The following is a 23,826-nucleotide window of genomic DNA, read 5'->3' as shown; positions in this document are numbered from 1 at the left end:
ATACTGCAGATGCTGGAATCTAGAATAAAAATAGAAAATGCTGGAAATCTCAGTGGTTCAGGCAGCATCTGTGGAGAGAAAGCAGAGTTAACGTTTCGGGTTGACAACCCTTCATCAGAACTGGAGTGAGTTTGAAAAGAACACATTCTTAACAAGCACTGAAAGGGTAAGGGAAGAAAGGACAAAAGGGAATAGTTTCAGCTGTGGCTCAGTGGGTAGCATACTTGCCTCTGAGTCTGAAGAGCCACTCCAGGAAATTGAGCACATAAATCTAGGCTGACACTCCAGTGCTGACACTGAGGGAGTGCTGCACTGTTGGAGGTTCCGTCTTTCGATGAGATGTTAACCCATCAGGTGGACATAAAAGAACCCATGGCACTATTTTGAAGAAGAGCAGGGGAGTTATCCCTGGTGACCTGGCCAATATCTATCCCTCAATAAACATAACAAAAACAGATTATCTGGTCATTATTACATTGCTGTTTATGGGAGCTTGCTGTGCACAAATTGGCTGCTATGTTTCCCACATTACAACAGTGACTACATTCCAAAATTACTTCATTACCTGTAAAGACTTTGAGATGTCCGGTGGTCATGAAAGGCGCTATATAAATTGAAGTCTTTCTTTTTGCCATGTGCTCATCATACTCTCATTTATCTAGTGATGGTAATCATAAAGATCAGCTTTAATGTGGAAGCTGGGAAAATGGAGTTAGCAATGACCTCCTGACCCCATTTAAATGTGGCAGGACAGGCTTCAGGCAGGTAGAACATAAGAAATAGGAGCGGGGTAGGCCATTTGGCTCCTCGAGCCTGCTCCGCCATTTAATAAGATCATGGCTGTCCTGATCATGGACTCAGCTCCACTTCCCTGCCCACTCCCCATAACACTTTATTCCCTTATTGCTCAAAAATCTGTCTATCTCTGCCTTAAATATATTCAATGTGCCCACTCACCAGCCTCCACAGCTCTCTAGGGCAGAGAATCCCACAGATTTACAACCCTCTGGGAGAAGAAATTCCTCTCATCTCAGTTTTAAATGAGCGACTCCTTATCTGAGACTATGCCCCTTAGTTCTAGTTTCCCCTATGAGTGGAAATATCCACTCTACATCCACCTTGTCGAGCCCCCTCATTATCTTATAAGTTTTGATAAGATCACCTCTCATCCTTCTGAACTCCAATGAGTACAGGCCCAATCTAACTTCATAAGTCACCCCCTCATCTCCGGAATGAACTTAGTGAACCTTCTCTGAACTGCCTCCAATGAAAGTATATCCGTCCATAAATATGGAGACCAAAAATGTACACCGTACTCTAGGTGTGGCCTCACCAATACCCTGTACAGTTGTAGTAGGACTTCTCTGCTTTTATACTCCAACCCCCTTACAATAAAGGCCAACATTCCATTTGCCTTCCTGATTACTTGCTGTACCTGCATACTAACTTTTTGTGTTTCATGCACAAGGACCCCAGATCCCTCTGTACTGCAGCACTTTGCAATTTTTCTCCATTTAAATAATTTGCTTTTCTATTTTTTTCTGCCAAAGTGGATAACCTCACATTTTCCCACATTATATTCCATCTGCCAAATTTTTGCCTACTCACTTAGCCTATCTATATCCCTTTGCAGATTTTTTGTGTCCTCCTCACAATTTGCTTTCCCACCCATCTTTGTATCATCGGCAAGCTTGGCTACATTACACTCGGTCCCTTCATCCAAGTCATTAATATAGATTGTAAATAGTTGAGGCCCCAGCACTGATCCCTGCGGCACCCCACTAGTTACTGTTTTCCAACTGGAAAATGACCCATTTATCCTGACTCTCTGTTTTCTGTTCGTTAGCCAATCCTCTATCCATGCTAATATATTACCCCCAACCCCGTGAACTTTTATCTTGTGTAGTAACCTTTTATGTGAAACCTTATCGAATGCCTTCTGGAAATGCAAATGCACCACATCCACTGGTTCCCCGTTATCCACCCTGCTCATTACATCCTCAAAGAACTCCAGCAAATTTGTCAAACATGATTTCCCTTTCATAAAACCATTTTTCTTTAGTGATAGTTTTTAGTTCCTCCCTCCCTTTAGCCCCTTGATTATCCACTATTGGGATGTTTTTAGTGTCTTCTACCTTGAAGACCGATACAAAATATTTGTTCAAAGTCCCTGCCATTTCCCCGTTCCCCATTATTAATTCTCCAGTCTCATCCTCTAAGGGACCAACATTTACTTTAGCCACTCTTTTCCTTTTTATGGGCCCAAATCTCCTCAAGAGTTGCCACGTTTTTTTTGGAGTAAGTAGCTTTTTTTGGAGTAACTTAAAAATCACACATTTCCCCATTTAACTTGCTCCAATGTAAGTCAGTTAGTTAGGTTTTTTTTTAGTTTAGTTTGTTCGCTCCAAAAGGAGTGTGACAAGCCACTTACACCACTTCTGGCCATGGAAGCAAATTTGGCCAGCTGAAAGTTACTCCAAACTAACTTAGGCCAGTGTATGTGGCCACTTTTGTAGGCACAGAAAAACCTTACCTACATTTAAGAAATCAGCGCAGGTAGCCAGAGATGGGGGGGTGTGAGTTAGAGGATTCCAAAGCTCTAAAGACCTTCACAACATCAGCACAGCATTACAACATCTTCAGCACAACAGCAGCACAACATCACCACAAATAAATGAAAGATAAATCAGCTACAGAAAATAGAGCAGTCCTACCTTGCCGACTGCAGAACGCATCGGCTAGCCCTCCCGCCATGGCTAGGGGCGGTAGGCACACATGACTGTAGGGGTGAGGGATTTTTACTTTTTACAGTTGACCCTAAATGTTGCGTGGTCCTAATGGAGGATGATTCAGTTTTGATGCAAAATATCTTTTATTGTGAATTTTACAGTGCACTTCAACGATACCAACAACAACAACAGCCACAACAGGAAAGAAAGTCTGCATCCATCCCTCACCTATATCTCAGGGAAAGTGCACTTCCTTATAGGGTTGGTGATGGTGGGGGTGGGGGTGGGGGCGGGGGCCCGGCTTGGGTCTGACCGGTGTCTGGAGTGAAGTGGGAGTGACATTTGAGTCTCCGGCCTTTGTGCCCTTATTGCAAAAGCCAGCTCCCTCATGGCATCTGCCATCATCTGCACATCCTCTGAAATGCCCGCCCTGACTTCCTGTCTTAGTGCAGAGATTTCACCCGATAGTGTGGCGACCTCATCACGCACCCCACTGATGGCCGCCACAAGTGATCTTGTGAGGGCATTGGTCTCCTCACCCAATGAAAATACGTGATTAACTTCTGCTGAGGGCTGCCTCTCAGGAAAGACTGGTCAGCTTCTCCTTCCCCTCACCGTGAGTCTACCTAGTGGCACCCCTCCAGTGCAAGGCGCAGGCTGGGACGGTGGGGGACTGGGTGTCCCAAGCTGCATTTCCTGACCGCCACTCGGACCCACGACCTCAGAAGGTGTGAACCCAAGGAAGGTTGCCGAGGAGCTAATGGAGGGCTCTGGCTGTGTGATGCCCTGTGATAATGTCCTGATATGATCGATATCTCGGTCAGCATTCTCCTGAGCACACATTTCCATGGATCCCTCCTCCCCCCACACGCCTTGGTCTGCAGCGCATGCATCTGGATCCTCAGGATCTTGAAGAGTGTCGTCTTCTTCTGCAAAAGACAACACAACAGTCAAATGGTTAGCAGCACCAGAGGGGACAGGATGGGTGGCATGAGTAGTCTCATGCATCGCAGGCCAGTCAACAGGTTGATTTGAAGGGCGACTATGCATTTTAATGACTCACCCTCACCCTCGCGTGTGGGTCCAGCTTGTGCAGAGCTGCTTCTTTTTCTGCCATTGCAGCAACTCTTTGTTCCAGGGGTGTCAGTTCGTGCAGATTTGGCGGACCTCCTCCTGTTCTAGTTCTCTCCCTCTTGTTGTGGGCCAATTTCTTCTGCAAAGCTGAAAATATTAATTGTCAAACATGGTGCACTTCTGATGGGTAGGACACATACAGATTTTCCACTGCACTTCAATTTAAAGATGAAGATATCATTTACACTCACTACTTGACCAACATCCTGCCATTTCGTCTTGCACTGGCTTCCAGATCTTGCAGTGTTGACCCCAGCGGAGAATTCTTCGGCAACGAGGTTTCATCTTTTCCTCATTTCCTTGGGGGAGACCTTTGACGGACCACTCTTGCTGATATCCAGCTCCAGCCATTTCTCCTCAATAACAGTCACTAATTTCTCCATTTCCTCATGGAGGAAATTCTTGGTTCTTCTTGCACGCTCTTGCGCAATTCGTCTATTGGATTCAAAAGCAGGTAATGTTCAAAGATCACACTTACACCTTTCTTACACCTAACCAGCACTCCTTTCCACTCCCTCAGCCACACAAAAATCAATATTCAGACCGCACCTTTATATATGCTCCATAGCCACTTATTCTGAGGACACTCTCCCTTTAATTGGCCGATTGCCAAGCTTCCTGTTACACTGTGCATGCACGCAGACTGAACCACCCATTGCGTATATGCGTACACTCAAACGGTCATGTGTGACCCTGCCGGCACTGCACGACACGCTGGGCCCAAGCCCCGCCACCCTGCCAGCTGTGCTGAGCAAGTGCGGCCGAAGCTCCATTCCCCCCCCCACACTCTGCTGCGCGAAGCCCGATAGATCCGGACGACAAAGGAGCGGCCAAATTCCGAGGTAGATTTTTGGCGCTTTTTTTCCTCCAGGAAGTCGGCGCACCGCATCGAGATACGCCGCTCTAAGCGGCTGGGGAAATTTGGGGCCATAGTACCTGTAGAAACTCTTACTATCAGTTTTTATATTTCGTGCGAGCTTACTTTCATAATCTATCTTCCGCCTCTTTATTATTTTTTTAGTTGTTCTTTGCTGGCTTTTAAAAGTTTCCCAATCCTTTGGCCTCCCACTAGTCTTGGCCTCTTGGTATGCCCTTGTTTTCAATTTAATATTTGATACCATCCTTTATTTCCTTAGTTAGCCACGGATAGTTATCCCTTCTCTTGCAGTCTTTCCTTCTCATTAGAATATATTTTTGTTGTAAGTTATGAAATATCTTCTTAAATGTCTGCCACTGCTCATCAACCATCCCACACTTTAATCTAATTTCCCAATCCACTTTAGCCAACTCTACCTTCATACCTTTGTAGTCTCCTTCATTTAAGCTGAGGACACTGGTTTGGGATCCAACTTTCTCACCCTCCAACTGAATTTGAAATTCAACCATGCTATGGTCACTCATTCCTGGAGAATCCTTTACTAGGAGATGGTTTATTAATCCTGTCTCATTACATAGTACCAGATCTAAGATAGCCTGCTCCCTGGTTGGTTCCGCAAAGTAATGTTCAAGGACACAATCCTGAATACACTCTATGAACTCTTCCTCAAGGCTACCCTGGCCAATTTGCTTTGTCCAATCAACATGAAGGTTAAAATCATTCATGATTATAGTCATTCCTTTTTTTTTTTTACAAGCCTCCATTATTTCTTGATTCATACTCCGTCCAACTGTGTAGCTACTGTTAAGGGGCCTATAGACTATGCCCACCAGTGACTTTTCCCCCTTATTATTCATTATCTCCACCCAAAATGATTCAACATCTTGATCTTCTGAGCCAATATCATCTGTTACTAGTAAAAGGGAACAGCCCTGTTTCTGAAGGAGAATTCTGATAGTATTTTTTTTTACCAATGGAGCCATTACTATCCCATTTTACTCAGTTGAATGCCCCCGAACAGGTTGTAAATCAAAGGAAAATCTAGCTCATAAACATACTGTGGGCGAGTCTCAGGCAGGCTGTGCTAATGTGCAGTTTTTTTTAAATCAGGTTACTAAGAGTTTATAGGGGACAGTTTCAGGCAGACAGCGCTAAAATACAATAATACATTAGATTAATAAGCATTTGTAGTGGCCAGTCTGAAGCATCCAGTGCTTATGTGCAGTATCACACCAATTTACTGAGGGTTTGCTGGAGGCAGCCTCAGGCAAGCAGCGCTGATTTATATTCTAGCAGGGGTTTTCAGATAATAGTCTCAGGCAGGTTCTTCTCCTCCAACGCTCTCTCCTTCCCTCCTGAAGACACTGATTCCCCGCTGTAGTATGGTTCCATGTGGTGTTGATTTCGCTCCAGTAATTTGCCAGAGTAGCCATTTATCATAGGTGAGCCTTGAAAGCGGAATTCCTGGAGCAAAAACCCCGGTCAATTTTCCCCTGCCTAACACAGGACCTATGAACCCATTTGTAAGACTCCTGATGAGATCAGCAAATTTAGTACTGCTTTGAACTTGGTTCTTGGCCTGTATGGCTCAGTTACTGTCTAGATAAATTTGTTGAACCACGAAGGAATCTTCTTAATGAGTCTTTTGCAGAAGGTAAACAATAATTATACTATGATAAAGGAGGGTAACATTTGTAGGACAAGATCTCTATCCAAGTAAATGCTATACTGTAGAATAATTCCAAATGCTATAACTGATTCTAAATAGTAATACTTTTGGATTTAGCAAATTTCAAACTAACTTCCATAATGATTGTTGATTTTGAAATATACACTTGTCCTGCCTGGATAACATGATTAACATTGAAATACCCCTGAAGAAGTAACAAAGAGTGTACCAGATTATTACATAATTATACAAAATTAGGCTGTAAAATTAGAATGGGGATGAAAATGAAAAATATACAAAAGCTGAAAGTGCAAAGTAGGCCAGCCAGCTTCCTAAACTAGATTAATGTTTCAGATACATTCTGATCAAGGGTCATATGTGAATCATTAACCTTTCTTTCTGTTTCAGATGCTGACCAACACTTTCTGCTTTTATGTACAATGTGAAAGATTAGAATGGGGCACCCAAGCTGTAAAATTTTCATGAATCATTCTGCAACATAATCTCCAGTGCCTGCACATATGTTTGATGCTTTGCAACTTTTATTTATATGTAAAAAAAAGTGTCTCACACCATTTCATAAGCACATGAAAATAGATGCTGAATGAGGAAAGGAGTGATTAGGAAGTGAGACCAAATATTAGCCAAGCAGATGGGTTTTAAGGAGGTTTTTAAAGGAGGAAAGAGAGATGGGGAAGCAGGAGAGTTTGGGGATGGAATTCCAGACTGATGGGTCCAATTGGCTGAAAGCTCTTCTTCTAGTGGTGGGGGCAAGCACAGAGAGGGATGTTCAAGAGGCCAGAGTCAAATGAATGGACATTTTGAGGACGTCAGCTGGAGTATTTTGTCCAATTTTGGGAACCACATTTTAGGGAAGATGAGAAAGCCTTGGCGAGGGTGCAGAGCAGATTTACAAGATGGTACCAGGGATGAGGGACTTTAGTTATGTGGAGAGACTGAAGAAGCTGGGGAGGAGATTTGATAGAAGTGTTTTTTAAATTTGTTCCTGGGATGTGCGTGTTGCTGGCAAGACCAGCATTTATTGCCCATCCTTAATTGTCATTAAGCAGGTGGTAGTGAGCCACTTTTTTGAACCGATGCAGTCCATGTGGTGAAGGTATTGCCATAGTGCCGTTAGGAAGGGAGTTCTAGGATTTTGACCCAGCGATGATGAAGGAATGGCAATATATTTCCAACTCAGAATGGTGTGTGACTTGGAGGGAAACTTGGAGGTGATGGTGTTCCCATGCGCCTGCTGCCCTTCTCCTTTGGTGTTGAAGGTTGTGGGTTTGGGAGGTGCTGTCGAAAAAGCCTTAGCGAGTTGCTGCAGTTCATCTTGTAGATGGTACACTCTGCAGCCACGGTGTGCTGGTGGTGGAGGGAGTGAAAGTTTAAGGTGGTGGATGGGGTGTCGATCAAGCGGGGTGCTTTGTCCTAGATGGCGTCGAGCTTCTTGAGTGTTGTTGGAGCTGCACTCCTCCAGGCAAGTGGGGATTATTCCATCACACTCCTGACCTGTGTGTGCCTTTCAGATGGTGGAAAGACTTTGGGGAATCAGGTGAGACACTATTGAATATCAAGGGCTGGTGGTTAGACTCTTGTTGCAGATAGTCACTGCCTGGCACTTGTGTGGCGAATATTAACTACCACTTATCAGCCCAACTCTGAATGTCATCCAAGGTCTTGCAGCATGTGGGCACGGACTGCTTTATTATCTGAGGAATTGCAAATGGAGCTGAACAATGTGCAATCATCAGCGAACATGTTCGCTTCTGACTTGATAATAAAGGATGACAAAAGGACAGTCGAGAGAAAGGATCTTGGCTCGGAAGATCAAGAAGTTGAATCAGTAAAGGTGGTGATAAGGAATAACAACGGGCAGAAAACACTGGTGGGAGTAGTATATAGGTCCCCTAACAGTAGCTATACCATTATTAATCAAGAAATAGGAAGAACTTGTAACAAAAGTAATGCAATAATTGTGGGGGACATTAATCTTCATATAGACTGGACAAATCAAATTGCCAAAGGTAGACTGGGGGATGAGTTCATGGAATGCATTCGGGACAGTTTCCGAGAACAATATGTCATGAAACCAACCAGGGAACAGGCTATTTTAGATCTTGTATTGTGTAATGCGGTTAATTAGCAATCTCATAGTAAAGGATCCTCTGGGGCAGAGTGATCATAATATGATAGAATTTCACATTGCATTTGAGAGTGACTTGCCTAAATCCGAAACTAAAGTCTTAAACTTAAATAAAGCCAATTACATAGGTATGAAGGATGAGTTGGCTAAGGTGGATTCGAAAAATAAATTAAAGGTTATAGAAACATAGAAAATAGGTGCAACAGTAGGCCATTCGGCCCTTCGAGCCTGCACCACCATTCAATATGATCATGGCTGATCATGCAACTTCAGTACCCCATTCCTGCTTTCTCTCTATACCTCTTGATCTTTTTAGCCGTAAGGGCCACATCTAACTCCCTTTTGAATATATCTAATGAACTGGCCTCAACAACTTTCTGTTGTAGTGAATTCCACAGGTTCACAATTCTCTGTGTGAAGAAGTTTCGCCTCATCTTAGTCCTAAATGGCCTACCCCTTATCCTTAGACTGTGACCCCTGGTTCTGGACTTCCCCAACATCAGGAACATTTTTCCTGCATCTAACCTGTCCAATCCTGTCAGAATTTTATGTTTCTATAAGATCCCCTCTCATTCTTCTAAATTCCAGTGGACATAAGCCTAGTTGATCCAGACTTTCTTCATATGGCAGTCCTGCCATCCCGGGAATCAGTCTGGTGAACCTTCGCTGCACTCCTTCAATAGCAAGAATGTTCTTCCTCAGATTAGGAGATCAAAACTGTACACAATATTCAAGGTGTGGCCTCGCCAAGGCCCTATACAATTGCAGTAAGACCTCCTTGCTCCTATACTCAAATCCTCTCGCTATGAAGGCCAACATGCCATTTGCCGCCTTCACCGCCTGCTGTACCTGCATGCGAACTTTCAATGACTGATGTACCATGACACCCAGGTCTCGCTGCACCTCCCCTTTTCCTAATGTGTCACCATTCAGATAATATTCTGCCTCCCTGTTTTTGCCACCAAATTGGATAACCTCACATTTATCTACATTTTCCTCACTACCGATTGTCATGTATTCTACTATCATTATAATCCATGTATAAACTGACCTAAGTTGTTCACTGTGAGAACATTGACCACTAGGTGGTGAACTTGTGGGAGACTATCCTAATCTGGACTTTCAGGTATAAAAGGGGAAGCTCCACCCATCTTCTCCACTTCAGTGCTGGCAAATAAAGGTTACTGGTCACTGAGTGACCTTCTCTCTAGTATGGGCCTCGTGTGCATTTGTACTGTAAAGTAAGGACATATTACCGGTGTCAGGCTAACCGGGCTATAATTCCCTGTTTTCTCTCTCCTTTTTCAAAAAGTGGGGCTACATAGGAACTGATCCAGAGTCCATAGAATGCAGGAAAATGAGCACAAATGCATCCACTATTTCGAAGGCCACTTCCTTAAGTACTCTAGGATGCAAACTATCAGGCCCTGGGGATTTATCGGCTTTCAATCCCATCAATTTTCCGAACACAATTTCCTGACTAATAAGGATTTCCTTCAGTTCCTCCTTCTCACTAGACCCTCGGTCCCCTAGTATTTCCGGAAGGTTATTTGTGTCTTCCTTAGTGAAGAGAGAACCAAACTATTTGTTCAATTGGTCTGCCATTTCTTTGTTCCCCATTATAAATTCACCTGATTCTGTTTCACTAATCTTTTTCTCTTCACATACCTATAAAAGCTTTTGTAGTCAGTTTTTATGTTTCCTGCAAGCTTACTCCCATACTCTATTTTCCCCCTCATAATTAAACCCTTTGTCCTCCTCTGCTGAATTCTAAATTTCACCCAGTCCTCAAGTTTGCTGCTTTTTCTGGCCAATTTATATGCCTCTTCCTTGGATTTAACACTATCCCTAATTTCCCTTGTGAGCCACGGTTGAGCCACCTTCCCCATTTTATTTTTATGCCAGACAGGGATGTACAATTGTTAAAGTTCATCAAAGTGATCTATAAATGTCTGCCATTGCCTATCCACTGTCAACCTTTTAAGTAGCATTCGCTAGTCTATCCGAGCCAATTCACGTCTCATACCATTGAAGTTACCTTTCTTTAAGTTCAGGACCCTAGTCTCTGAATCAACTGTGTCACTCTCCATCTTAATAAAGAATTCTACCATATTATGGTCACTCTTCCCCAAGGGGCCTCGCACAACAAGATTGCTAATTAACCCTCTCTCATTACACAACACCCAGTCTAGGATGGCCAGCTCTGTAGTTGGTTCCTCGACATATTGGTCTAGAAAACCATCCCTTATACACTCCAGGAAACCCTCCTCCACCATATTGCTACCAGATTGGTTAGCCCAATCTATATGTAGATTAAAGTCACCCATGCTAACTGCTGTACCTTTATTGCACGCATCCCTAATTTCCTGTTTGATGCCATCCCCAACCTCACTACTACTGTTTGGTGGTCTGTACACAACTCCCACGAGCGTTTTCTGCCCTTTGGTGTTCTGCAGCTCTACCCATACAGATTCCACATCATCCAAGCTAATGTCCTTCTTTACTATTGAGTTAATCTCCTCTTTAACCAATAACACTACTCCACCTCCTTTTCCTTTCTGTCTGTCCTTCCTGAATGTTGAATATCCCCTGGATGTTGAGTTCCCAGCCTTGGTCATCCTGAACCTTGTCTCCCTAGTCTCAATTACATCATATCCGTTAACAGCTATCTGCGCAGTTAATTCATCCACCTTATTACAAATGCTCCTCGCATTGAGACACAGAGCCTTCAGGCTTGTTTTTTTTTTTTAAAAGCACACTTTGTTCTTTTAGAATTATGTTGTAATGTGGCCCTTTTTGATTTTTGTCCTTGATTTCTCTGTCCTCCACTTTTCTTTATCTCCTTTCTACCTTTTGCTTCTGCCCGCATTTTACTTCCCTCTGTCTCTCTGCATAGATTCCCATCCCCCTTCCATTTTAGTTTAAACCCTCCCCAACAGCACTAGCAAACACTCCCCCAGGACATCAGTTCTGGTCCTGCCCAGGTGCAGACTGTTTGGTTGGTACTGGTCCCACCTCGCCAGAACCCGTTCCAATGTCCCAGGAATTTGAATCCCTCCCTCTTGCACCATTTCTCAAGCCACGTATTCATCTTAACTATCCTGCTATTTCTACTCTGACTAGCACATGGCACTGGTGGCAATCCTGAGATTACTACCTTTGAGGTCCTACTTTTAAATTTAACTCATAGCTCCCTAAATTCAACTTGTAGGACCTCATCTCATTTTTTATCTATATCGTTGGTACCTAGATGCACCACGGCAACTGGCTGGCCACCCTACCCCTCCAGAATGCCCTGCAGCCACTCCGAGACATCCTTAACCCTTGCACCAGGGAGGCAACATACCATCCTGGAGTCTCAATTGAGGCTGCAGAAATGCCCATCTATTCCCCTTACAATAGAATCTCCTACCACTATAGCTCTCCCGCTCTTTTTCTTGCCCTCCTGTGCAGCAGAGCTACCCATGGTGCCATGGTGCCATGAACTTGGCTGCTGCTGCCTTCCCCTGATGAGCCATCTCCCCCAACAGTACCCAAAACGGTATATCTGTTTTGGAGGGAGATGACCGCAGGGGGCTCCTGCACTACCTTCCTTCCACTGCTCTTCCTGCTGGTCACCCATTCCCTATGTGCCTGTGTAATCTTTACCTGCGGTGTGACCTACTCACTAAACGTGCTATCCACGACATCCTCAGCATCGCGGATGCTCCAGAGTGAATCCATGCGCAGCTCCAGTGCTGCAATGCAGTCTGTCAGGAGCTGCAGCTGGACACACTTCCTGCACACATAGTAGTCAGGGACACTGGAAGCGTCCCTAATTTCCTACATACCACAGGAGCATGACACGGGTCTCGGCTCTCCTGCCATGACTTAACCCTTAAATTAACTTAATTTGGCAACAATGCCAAAGGTTACCGATTGATAAGAAAAGAAAACGATAAAATACTCACCAATCCACCAGCCAGTTACCCGCTTGGCTGTAACATCATACTTCGATTTCTTTTTACTTTTGTTTACTTTCTGCCTCTGCTGCAGCTGGCCTCCTGATCTGCCGCTGCTCCAAGTTGCTGCCGCCGGCCTTTATCCTCCCGCACCGCTCCGCTCTCGCGATGCCGGCCTCCCGATCTGCCGTCGCTCCAAGTTGCTGCCGTCGCCCTTTATACCAAATTATGGTAGTAGATAAGCAGTGGCTAGCATTTAAATAAATATTTCATAATTCTCAACAAAAATACATTCCATTGAGAAACAAAACTACACAAGAAAGTGATCCCTCTGTGGCTAACTAAAGAAGTTAAGGATAGCATTAGATTGAAAGAAGCTTATAGGGCTCAATTTTTCCCAGTGATTTGCGGCACTTTTTTTGGCATAATTAAAAAAATTCAAGGGCTAGACTTTCGGCACATAATCGCCCATTTAGCGCCCATGTAAGAGCTGAGATGCAGGCTATCGCCCATAGATGCTGAAAAGTGGAAACAAGCATCCGATTATAGCCCATTTATCGTCGACCCAACTTTCGGCACTGTTGAATGAGCTGCATCGCCCGGCCTACTTAAAAAAATACATATGACGTCATCCTCGTGCAAAGCCGAGAATAGTGCTCATAATGGAAACTTGCGCCTGATTATGGCCCAGATTATCGACGAGTGTTACTTTTGGCATTTCACCCACAATTTGCCCAAATGATCGCTGGACCAAAAATAGGCTGAAGAAAAGCTGCCGTAATTCGGCACTACGGGGAAGATCTGTAGTAAAAGGCTGTCAGGAGAATCAATTTGAGAGTGATTTTAAGGGCCTTTTTGACTCTTACCAATCATCTAATCACTTTGTATTTGTTGAGGACAAGTTAAGGGCATTTATAGCAATTTATAGTGATGGGGCCTGTAATTTCTCAACCAGTATTGATCACTAATCACATGCTGTAGAATAGAGATGGGAGAATAAAATGAGAAAAGTTACATACAAGTACATTGCTGTAATCTCCAGGTTAATATTAATATTTGCCCCTCTGGTCCACAGTGCAAGTAGAAGCAGAACTAGGGTATGTCATCCCACGAGGAAGGAAATGGAGTTCATCTCAGTCGGCTGATAGATTTTATTTTATAAGGCAACAGGGGCTAGAATAAAAGAAAGGTTCTATAATGTTATTGATAGTGACCAAGTCCCCTATTCTCTGTCAACCCCGTGGAAAAAGTTCTTTGCCTGAAAAAAAAAACGTGCAAGCACAGAATGGCCATTGCTATGGACGGCCGCCTTGTACAACTGAATACATCGCAAAGGCCCATTTCACATCGCTAAGACTATCGCCCAAATTAAAAAGGCGAAACTAGTGGTTTTTAAAAATGGGCACCATTCCAGCGAACCTGAAAAATAAAAAAAGTATTAAGGCTGGAAATATCGCCTATTTTCGGGCAATAGTGACCACAGTGGAATGTCTAGCCCCAAGTTTCCCCAAACATTGTGCGCCAGCGTAACTCAGTTAAATATGATTTTTTTAGGTTCTTTTTTTTACGTCATAGGGGGGCATAACCTAATGTCTGCGCCAGTTTTTCACAATTACGTAAGTTTGGCCAACTTACATTTCTCCTAGGACGGCATATGTGACCACTTCCAAAAAACCTTCTGGGCACTTAAGAAAAACAAGCGCACATCAAAAAATCAGCGCAGAAAGACACCATTGTTTTTAGGCAAAGTTTTGGAGGGAGTCAAGAACACATAAATATGCATCATCAAGCTTAAATTTTTCCAACTGAAAATGCAGAAAATGGAAGTTTCATGCAATTCTTTAAGTTTGGATTTTTTTTTTTTTTTAAAAAGTGCCACGCCACCACCGAGCGTCTCCAAACTGGGCTCGAGGGTCGGAGCGTCGGATGACAGAATTGGTCCCTCGCCCAGACACAGAGGCTCGGGGCTTGGCTTGAAAACAAATCCGGGACGTGGGGGGGGGGGGGGGGGGGGGGAGTGGAAGCCGAACTGAAGGCATGAGAACCCTTAACACTATGCCACTATGCAGCAACAAATGAAGCCCGGAGCTAGCAGGGGATGGGGATGGGCAGGGGGGGGGGGGGATGTTTCCCGATCTAAGCAAACCCATTGCACATGCTCAGACCTGGGTGTGGTCCACACTAGGGCGTCGACCTTGGGGAGAGACACAACAAAGAAGCTTGTCCTGCCTGCCGTTTTGAGCTTCTTGCAAAGGTACACTTTAATCATGGGGTAATACTGACAAAGCCATACCTCGTGCAAGCCTTCTGCATGATGGTGCTGCGGAGGAGAGAATTGATTTGACAGCGTTGCATGAGGAACCTCAAAGCATGTAGGATGATGGGCAGGAGGCCTCACCCGCGTCGGGTATACCGAGACAGGCGTTCATACCTGCACCTGAGTGATGCAGATTGTGTTAGAAGGCTGCGTTTCCACAAAGAAGTTGTAACTGAGATCTGTGAATTAGTAAAAGCAGACCTGCAATGTAGAAACGTCAAGAGGACTGCTTTGTCAGTTGAAGTGAAGGTTACAGCTGTACTTTCATTCTATGTATCTGGATCGTTCTAGGCTACAACTGGGATGTATGCGCTATTTCTCAACATGCAACACATATCTGCATTCAACAGGTGAGTGCTGCACTATAAGCCCAGAGGAATGACTACATAAAGTTCCCCATGACCATCTAGGCGATGCGTGAAAGGGCTGTGGGCTTCTCCAGGATTGCTAGATTCCCCCAGGTACGGGGCTGCATGGATTGTACCCACATCACCTTGCGAGCACCTTTGGAGGATTCCGAGATGTTCAGGAACAGAAAATGCTTCCACTCCGTTAATGTGCAACTCGTGTGTGACGACATGCATCGCATCATGTCAGTTGATGCAAGATACCCTGGGAGAACCCATGATGCGTTCATCCTACGCAAGACGTTATATCTGCCATGTTTCAGCAGCAGCCAGAAGGGCAGAGCTGACTACTGGAAGACAAAGGATATGGCCTTGCCACCTGGCTCATGACACCCCGCGTGCAACCTGGACGGAAGCTGACCGGGAATACAACATTGCAACGCGCAGCATAATAGAGAGGACCATTGGCATCTTGAAACAGCGTTTCCGATGTATGGACCATTCCGGAGATTGTCGGTCAGTTCACTGTTGTGTGCTGCATAACTTAGCCATATTGAGGCAGCAGCAGCTGATAGTAGAAGACCCATCTGAGGTGAGGGTGGCTGATGAGAAGGAAAATACAGATAATGAGGAGGAGGAGGAGGAGGAGGAGGAGGAGGATGACGACGACGAGGACGAGGAAGCCATGCAACTCAGGGCACGACAGCGGAGGAGGGCGCGCTGAAGTCTCAGCGGCAACTATTCCAAATGGACCATGTTTTTTGTTTAGACCTGTTCCGTAATGTTGTGTTGTGTTAATGGAACAAATAATGGAAATGATTCTTCTTTACATCAAAAAGTTGTGTTAATAATGGAACAAATAATGGAAATGATTGTTAGAATTTAAAATATATTTGATTCAAAAGTTTAACAAACATTTGTTTGTACTTAACTTTAATAAAAATGTGCTTGTATCAAACTTTAAAGTTTTCAGTTAAGATCACTTACAAACTTTTTTAGACTTGTAAATTTATCTAACTTACAAAAAACTTTTAATTTGAGAACAGTTACAACGGTAACAACAATAATAACAACAGCGGCAAAGAAAGGCGGCACCCATCTCTCCTCCACCTTATTCGAAGATCGCTCGCTGCGCTTGGTCTTGTTGACTCCACCCCTGCCCGTAGGCGGTGGTGCAGCATTTCTCGGGTTGGTACCAAGCTTATTCTTTCGAACATCTTGGGTAATGCACAGTTCTTGATGGCGGGGTGGGGGGTGGGGGGTGGGCGGGGACAGCCAGTAATGTGGAAGGCCCGGCTTGGATCTCTTCAGAGGCTGGTCTGGGGATTGGAGTGGGAGTGGCAGTTGATTCTGTCAATGGACACGGGACCTGGGCGTGTTCCCTTTTTGCAGCAGATAACTCCGACATACCCTTCCTCGTGCCATGACAGTGTCTCAACTACCTGCAACATTCCCTCCCTCATGTTTATTGACAGCGCATCAGCTACCGGCGACATTCCTTCCCTTATGTGGACCGACATTGTATCCACTGCCTGAGAGATTCCTCCCTCATGTTCCTGGACAGTATTCCCATTTCTCGTGAGAGTGTTGTTACTTCTCTCGACAATCTCGATACCTCATCACCCACCCCACTGATGGTGTCCAGGAGTGATCGCCTGAAGTCAATGCTCTCCGCATTCATTGCCATCGTCTGAACCACATCTATTAGATCCTGCACCTCAGGAGAGCGCTGTCGAGCTCTCCTTCCACTCCTCACTCTGGGTGTGGCTCGCTGCATCTCACTGGGACCCACAGCCTCAGAAGGTGGTGCCCTGGGTGTGCGTCGCTGCACCCCACTGGAATGCCCAGCCTCGGACTGTGGGAAACTATGGAATGTCCCAGCAACACCCGTACCACTCAGGAAAGGGGCTGGCACCTCAATGGGCGGCACCTGCACTTCCTCCAAAGTGAGTACAACAGTGGGGGCTTCATCCATCATCTCCCCCTCACCTCCATGCTCTTGTTCTGGAAGGTGGTATTGGAAGATGTTCTCCTCTTCAGACTCGCCCGCGTCTGAATCTTCTTCTGCAAAATATAACAGAACAGACAAATGGCTAGCAGCGGAGGAGGGGGCAGGGTGGCATGAATAGGCTCACACAGCACAAGCAGCAGGCTCATTTGAAGGAACACGATGAATGATAGCACATTGCATCAACCGAAGCGTAGCTGACGGAGACATCCCCATGAACCGAAGCATGGCTAGCCCGCGCAGTACTTAACTTTTAGCAAAGCCAGACTCTGGAATTTGCAGGACTTACCCTCTCCCTCGAGTGTGGGCCCAGCTTGTGCAGTGATGGTCGCTTTTCTCCAGGCAGGGCCCATCAAAGAGGCGACCCTCTCTTCCAAGGGTGTCAATGGGTGCAGGTTTGCCAGGCCTCCTCCTGCATGAGTTCTTTCCCCTTTGTTGTGTGACATCTTCCTCTGCAAAGATGAAAATATAACTTTTTAGAGAGGGTGTCTTTCTGCTGGGTGGGACAGAAACAGCTGTTTACATTTACAATTGCAATTCCATTGAATAAATGAAAATATTACATACACTAACTACTTGTCCTGCCATTCCTTTTTGTACTGGCCTCCAGACCTCGGGGTGGTCACCATTGCACAGTAGTCTTCCGCAAGTTGGTTCCAGTGTTTCTTCATTTCTTTTGGAGAAACTTTTATGTGACTTCTGCTGGTGTCCAGCTCGTGCCACCTGGCCTCAATTACAGTAACCAATGCCTCCACTTCATCCTGTAAGAAATTCTTGGTCCATGAGCCGTGTTGCATATTGTATTGCAGCTCCGATTTTTCCAATGACAAAGTTCTCACACACAACTGGCTCTTTAAAAATGGCCGAATGCAGACCGGGAGCTGTACTGGGCATGCGCGCCCATAGCAATCACATAAAAAACGTCCTTTTTTTTCCCCACAGAAGGGGGGGCATTTTTTTTTTGTTGCAGATATTAGACTCCACTCCCACCCCCCGAAGCTACAGGACTGGCTGCACAGTGCCAATTTCAAAAAATAGAACGGGGAAAATTGCACGTTTTTTTTTGGAGTAGTTGGGGCCAATAAAAACGGGCATAATTCTGACAATACGCTAAAAAATGGCTTTGGGGAAAATTGAGCCTGTAATGTTGCGAAGAATAATAGTTAAGCCTGAGGATTGGGAGAATTTCAGAAAACAGCAAAGGATGACCAAAAAATTGATAAAAAGGGAAAAAATAGACGAGACACAACTAGCAAGAAACATAAAAAGAGATTGTAAGAGCTTCTACAATTATGTAAAAAGAAAGCAAGTAGCAAAAGTAAACATTGGTCCCTTAGAGGCTGAGGCAGAGGAATTATTATGGGGAATAAGGAAATAAAAACTGTAAACAAATATTTAATATCTGTCTTCACAGTAGAAGATGCAAAAAGCATAGCTAAAATGGTGGGGAACCAAGGGTCTAATGAGGGCGAGTAACTTAACGTAATTCATATAAGTAGAGAAAAAGTACTAGTGAAACTCATGGGTCTAAAAGCCGATAAATCCCTTGGATGTGATGGCTTACATCCTAGAGTTCTAAAAGAGGTGGCTGCAGAGATAGTGGATGCATTGGTTTTGATCTTTCAAAATTCCCTAGATTCTAGAACGGTCCCAGCGGATTGGAAGGTAGCAAATGTAACATCACTATTCAAGAAAGGAGGGAGAGAGAAAACAGGTAACAGGCCAGTTAGCCCGACATCAATCGTTGATGAAATGCTGGAATCTATTGTTGAGAAAGTGGTATTAGGGCACTTCAAAAATCATAACATGATTAGGCAGAGTCAACATGGTTTTATGAAAGGAAAATCGTGTTTGACAAATTTATTAGAGTTTTTTGAGGATGTAGCTAGCAGGGTAGATAAAGGGAAACCAGTGGATTTCCAAAAGGCATTCGGTAAGATGCCACATAAAAGATTATTACACAAGATAAGGGATTGGAGGTAATGTATTAGCATGGATAGAAGATTGGTTAACGGACAGAAAATAGAGAGTAGGGATAAACAGGTCTTTTTCAGATTGGCAGGCTGTAACTAGTGGGGTGCTGCAAGGATAACTGGTGGGGCCTCAGCTATTTACAATCTATATTAATGACTTAGATGAAGGGACTGAGTGTAATGTATCTAAATTTGCTGACAATAGAAAGCTAGGTGGGGCAGTAAGCTGTGAGGAGAACACAAAACCTCTGCAAAGGGATATAGATAGACTACGTGAGTGGGCAGTAACGTGGCAGATTGAGTATAATGTAAGGAAATGTGAGGTTATTATTTTGGTCGGAAGAATTAAAAAATCAGAATATTTTTTAAATGGTGAGAAACTTTTAAATATTGATGTTCAGAGAGATTTGGGTGTGCTTGTGCAAGAAACACAGAAAGCTAGCATGCAGGTACAGCAAGCAATAAGGAAGGCAAATGGTATGTTGTCCTTTTTTGCAACGGAGCTGGTGTATAAGAGTAAGGAAGTCTTGCTACAATTGTACAGGGCCTTGAGTACTGTGCAGTTTAGGTCCAAGGAAGGATACACTTGCATTGGAGGCGGTGCAACAGAGGTTCACTAGATTGATTCCTGGAATGAGAGGGCTGTCTTAATATTGAGAAATTGTGTAGAATGGGCCTATACGCTCTGGAGTTGATCTCATTGAAACATACAAGATTCTGAAGGGGATTGACAGAGTAGATGCTGATAGGCTGTTTCCCCTGGCTGGAGTGTCTAGAACGAGGGGGCAGAGTCTCAGGATAAAGGGCAGGCCATTTAAGACAGAGTGTTTCTGCAGTGTTGAGTTCTCGGTATCTGTCATAAGCTTCCTTTTTTTTCGTTATCTTACCCAGTATGCCCCTTGACATCCAGGGGGCTCTAGATTTGTTAGCCCCACCCTTTTTTTAAGGGAACATACTTGCTCTGTACCCTCAGGATTTCCTCCTTGAATGTCTACCACTGCTCTGACAATGATTTACCATCAAGTAGCCATTTCCAGTCCACTTTGGCCAAATCACCGCTCAGCTCAGCAAAATTGGCTTTACCCCAATTGAGAACTTTTATTCCTGGTCCCCCTTTGTCCTTTTCCATAACTATCCTAAATCTTACTGAATTATGATCATTAGCACCAAAATGCTCTCCCACTGATACCCCTTCCACTTGCCCCTCTTCATTCCCCAAAACCAAGTCCAGAACCATCCCCTCCCTTGTTGGACTTGTTATATACTGGATAAAGAAGTTCTCCTAAATGCATTTTTAGGAATTCGGCATCCTCTGTACCATTTACACTACCCTTTTCCCAGTTAACATTAGGGTAGTTGAAGTCCCCCACTATTACAGCTCTATAGTTTTTGCACTTGAGCAATTTGCCCACATATTTATTCTTCTATCTCCCTCTGACGGCTTGGGGGTCTATAGTACACCCCCAGTAGTGTGATCACCCCTTTTTTGTTCTTTAATTCAACACATATGACCTCGTTTAATGACCCCTCTAACATAAGTATGCTAGGCAGCTAGCGCAGGAGACCCCAGTGAGTCCATCTCGCTTTCAAACCAATATTCACTTCTGAGTATCGGTAAGGACGATGGTGCCTCTGGGGAGCGCAGCCAGAGCTAATTCCAAGGCACCACGGGTGGCTCAGCTGCACAGGGGGGCAGGACAAAGAACAAAAGAGCCCTAGTGATAGGGGATTCTATAGTTAGGGGAACAGACAGGTGTTTCTGCAGCCGTAGACGTGACTCCCGAATGGTTTTGTGCCTCCCTGGTGCCAGGGTCAAGGATGTCACAGAGCGGACGCAGGGCATCCTGGGGGGGGGGGGGGGGGTGGGGGGTGGGGAAAAGAGGGTAAATAGCTAGAGGTCGTGGTCCATATCGGGACCAACGACACAGGTAGAAAGAGGGATGAGGTCCTACAGGAAGAATTCAGGGAGCTAGGAAGAAAATTAAAGGGTAGGACCTCAAAAGGTAGAAATTTCCGGGTTACTACCGGTGCCACATGCTAATGAGTACAAGAATAGAAGGATAGAGAGGATGAACACGTGGCTGAAAAGTTGGTGTAGGAGGGAGGGCTTTAAATTCTTGAGACATTGAGACCGCTTTTGGGGGAGATGGGACCTGTACAAACCGGATGGGTTGCACCTCAACAGCGCCGGGACCAATATCCTCGCAGGGAGTTTTGCTGGTGCTGTTGGGGAGAGTTTAAACTAGTTTGGCAGGGCGATGGGAACCCGAGAACGAATTCAAAAGGGAAGTAAAGTAGAAATTGGATAGCAAGAATCTAGAAAGCGAATCTGTAAGACAGAGGAAACAGGGCTTATTTAGTATGTAGTAGGCAAGGAGGTCCTACTTTGCTGAATGGCCTATACTTTAATGCAAGGAGTATAGCGACTAAAGCGGATGAGCTAAGAGCACAGATAGACACTTGGGAGTATGACATTATCGCCATTACAGAAACTTGGCTGAAAGAGGGGCAGGTTTGGCAGATCAATATTCCTGGCTACAGGATTTTTAGGCAAGATAGAGAGGGGCATAAAAAGGGGGCTGGGTTGCAGTACTGATTAAAGAAACTATTACAGCGGTGAGGAGGGATAATACGTTAGAGGGATCATCAAATGAGGCCATATGGGTCGAATTGAAAAATAAAACTGGGGCGATCACACTGCTGGGCGTGTATTATAGACCCCCAGTGGGAGGGAGATAGAGGAGCAAATATATAGGCAAATTGCTGTGAAGTCTAAAAACCATAGGGCAGTAATAGTAGGGGATTTTAATTATCCAAATATTGATTGGGACAAATTTAGTGTGAAGGGTATAGAGGATGCGGAATTCTTGAAATGCATTCAAGAGAACTTTTTTAAGCCAGTATGTAGCAAGCCCAACATGAGAGGGGGCGGTCATGGATCTAGTTTTGGGGAATGAAGCTGGACAGGTTGAAGGGGTATTAGTGGGAGAGCACTTGGGTGCCAGTGACAATAATTCAGTCAGATTCAAGTTGGTTATGGATGAGGACAAGAATAGGCCTGGAATAAAAGTTCCAAATTGGGGAAAAGCTCATTTTGCTAAGTTAAGGAGTGATTTGGCCACAGTGGACTGAAAGCAGCTACTTCAAGAAAAAAGGCTGGTAAAAATTATTCTAGAGCCCCCTGGATGTCTAGGGACTTACAGGGGAGGATTAAGAAAAAAGGGACGCTTACGTTATATACCAACAGCTATATACATTAGAATCTGTAGAGGAATATAGAAAGTTAAGAGGCAAAATTAAAAAGGATATTAGGAATGCTAAGAAAAAGCACGAGAAATTCTTGGCCAGTAAAATGAAGGAAAACCCTAAGATGGTCTATAAATGTATTAAGAGTAAGAGGGTAACTAAAGAAAGGGTAGGGCCTATTAGAGACCATGAGGGTAGTCTTTGTGTGGAGGCGGAAGATGTTGGTAGGGTTTTTAATGAATACATTGTATATATTTTCACATAAGAAAGGGGTAATGCAGATATTGCTATCGAGGAGGAGTATGATATTCTGGATGAAATAAATATAGTGAGAGAGGAAGTATTGAGGGTTTAGCAGCTTTGAAAGTAGAAAAGTCCCCAGGCCCAGATGAAATGCATCCCATGCTGTTGAGCGAAGTAAGAGAGGAAATAGCAGAGACCTTGACCATCATTTTCCAGTCCTCTTTGGATCTGGGCATGGTGCCGGAGGATTGGAAGACTGCTAACATAGTACCCTTGTTTAAGAAAGAGAGAAAGGGATAGGCCGAGTAATTATAGGCCTGTCAACCTAACCTTTTCAGCCTAACCTCAATGGTGGGAAAATTATTGGAAAAAATCCTGAAAGACAGGATAAATCTGCATTTGGAAAGGCAAGGATTAATTAGGGACAGTCAGCATGGATGTGTTAAGGAAGATCTTGTCTGACTAACCTGATTGAACTTTTTGAGGAGATAACCAAGAGAGTCGATGAGGGTAGTGTGTACGATGTAGTATATATGGACTTTAGCAAAGCTTTTGATAAGGCCCACATGGTAGACTGGTCATGAAGCTTAAAACCTATAGGATGCAGGGCAAAGTGTCAAGTTGGATCCAAAATTGGCTTGGAGGTAGGAAGCAAAGGGTAATGATTAATGGATGTTTTTGTGACTAGAAGGATGTTTCCAGTGGGGTTCCGCAGGTCTTATTGCTGGGACCCTTGCTTTTTGTGATGTAGATTTGAATATAGGGAGTATGATTAAGAAGTTTGCAGATGACACTAAAATTGGCTGTGTGGTTGATAATGAAGAGGAAAGTCATGGGCTGTAGGAGGATATCAATCTACTGGTCAGGTGGGCAGACCAGTGGCAAATGGAATTTAATTCAGAGAAGTGTGAGTTGATGCACTTTGGGAGGGCTAATAAGTAAAGGGTATACACATTAAGCGGTAGGCCACTAAATAGTGTAGATGAACAAAGGGATCTTGGAGTGCTTGTCTACAGATCCCTGAAAGCAGCAGGCCAGGTGGATAAGGTGGTTAAGAAGGCATACAGAATGCTTGCCTTTAGTGGCCGAGGCACAGAATATAAGAGGAGGGAGGTTATGCTTAAATTGTATAATACTTTGGTTAGGCCACAGCTGGAGTACTGCGTGCAGTATTATAGGAAGGACGTGATTGC

General features: G+C 44.4%; 1 long non-coding RNA gene across 4 annotated transcripts; it reads right to left on the bottom strand.

The window, feature by feature from the left end:
* Positions 1-2,930: 2,930 nt before the first annotated feature.
* LOC139259943 (uncharacterized) lies at positions 2,931-12,707 on the bottom strand. 4 transcript variants are annotated; one of them, XR_011592690.1, is made up of 4 exons: positions 12,509-12,707; positions 4,055-4,298; positions 3,793-3,950; positions 2,931-3,658 (listed from the first exon to the last, which is right to left on the bottom strand). It is a non-coding gene; the product is annotated as an uncharacterized lncRNA (long non-coding RNA). The 4 variants fall into 4 exon arrangements; XR_011592692.1 differs by having other exon boundaries at positions 3,799-3,950; XR_011592689.1 differs by having other exon boundaries at positions 2,931-3,950; positions 4,049-4,298.
* Positions 12,708-23,826: the final 11,119 nt, after the last annotated feature.

Source organism: Pristiophorus japonicus, chromosome 1 (assembly GCF_044704955.1).
Source record: "Pristiophorus japonicus isolate sPriJap1 chromosome 1, sPriJap1.hap1, whole genome shotgun sequence".
NCBI classification, from domain to species: Eukaryota; Metazoa; Chordata; class Chondrichthyes; family Pristiophoridae; genus Pristiophorus; species Pristiophorus japonicus.
This window is presented reverse-complemented; position numbering and strand designations above follow the sequence as displayed.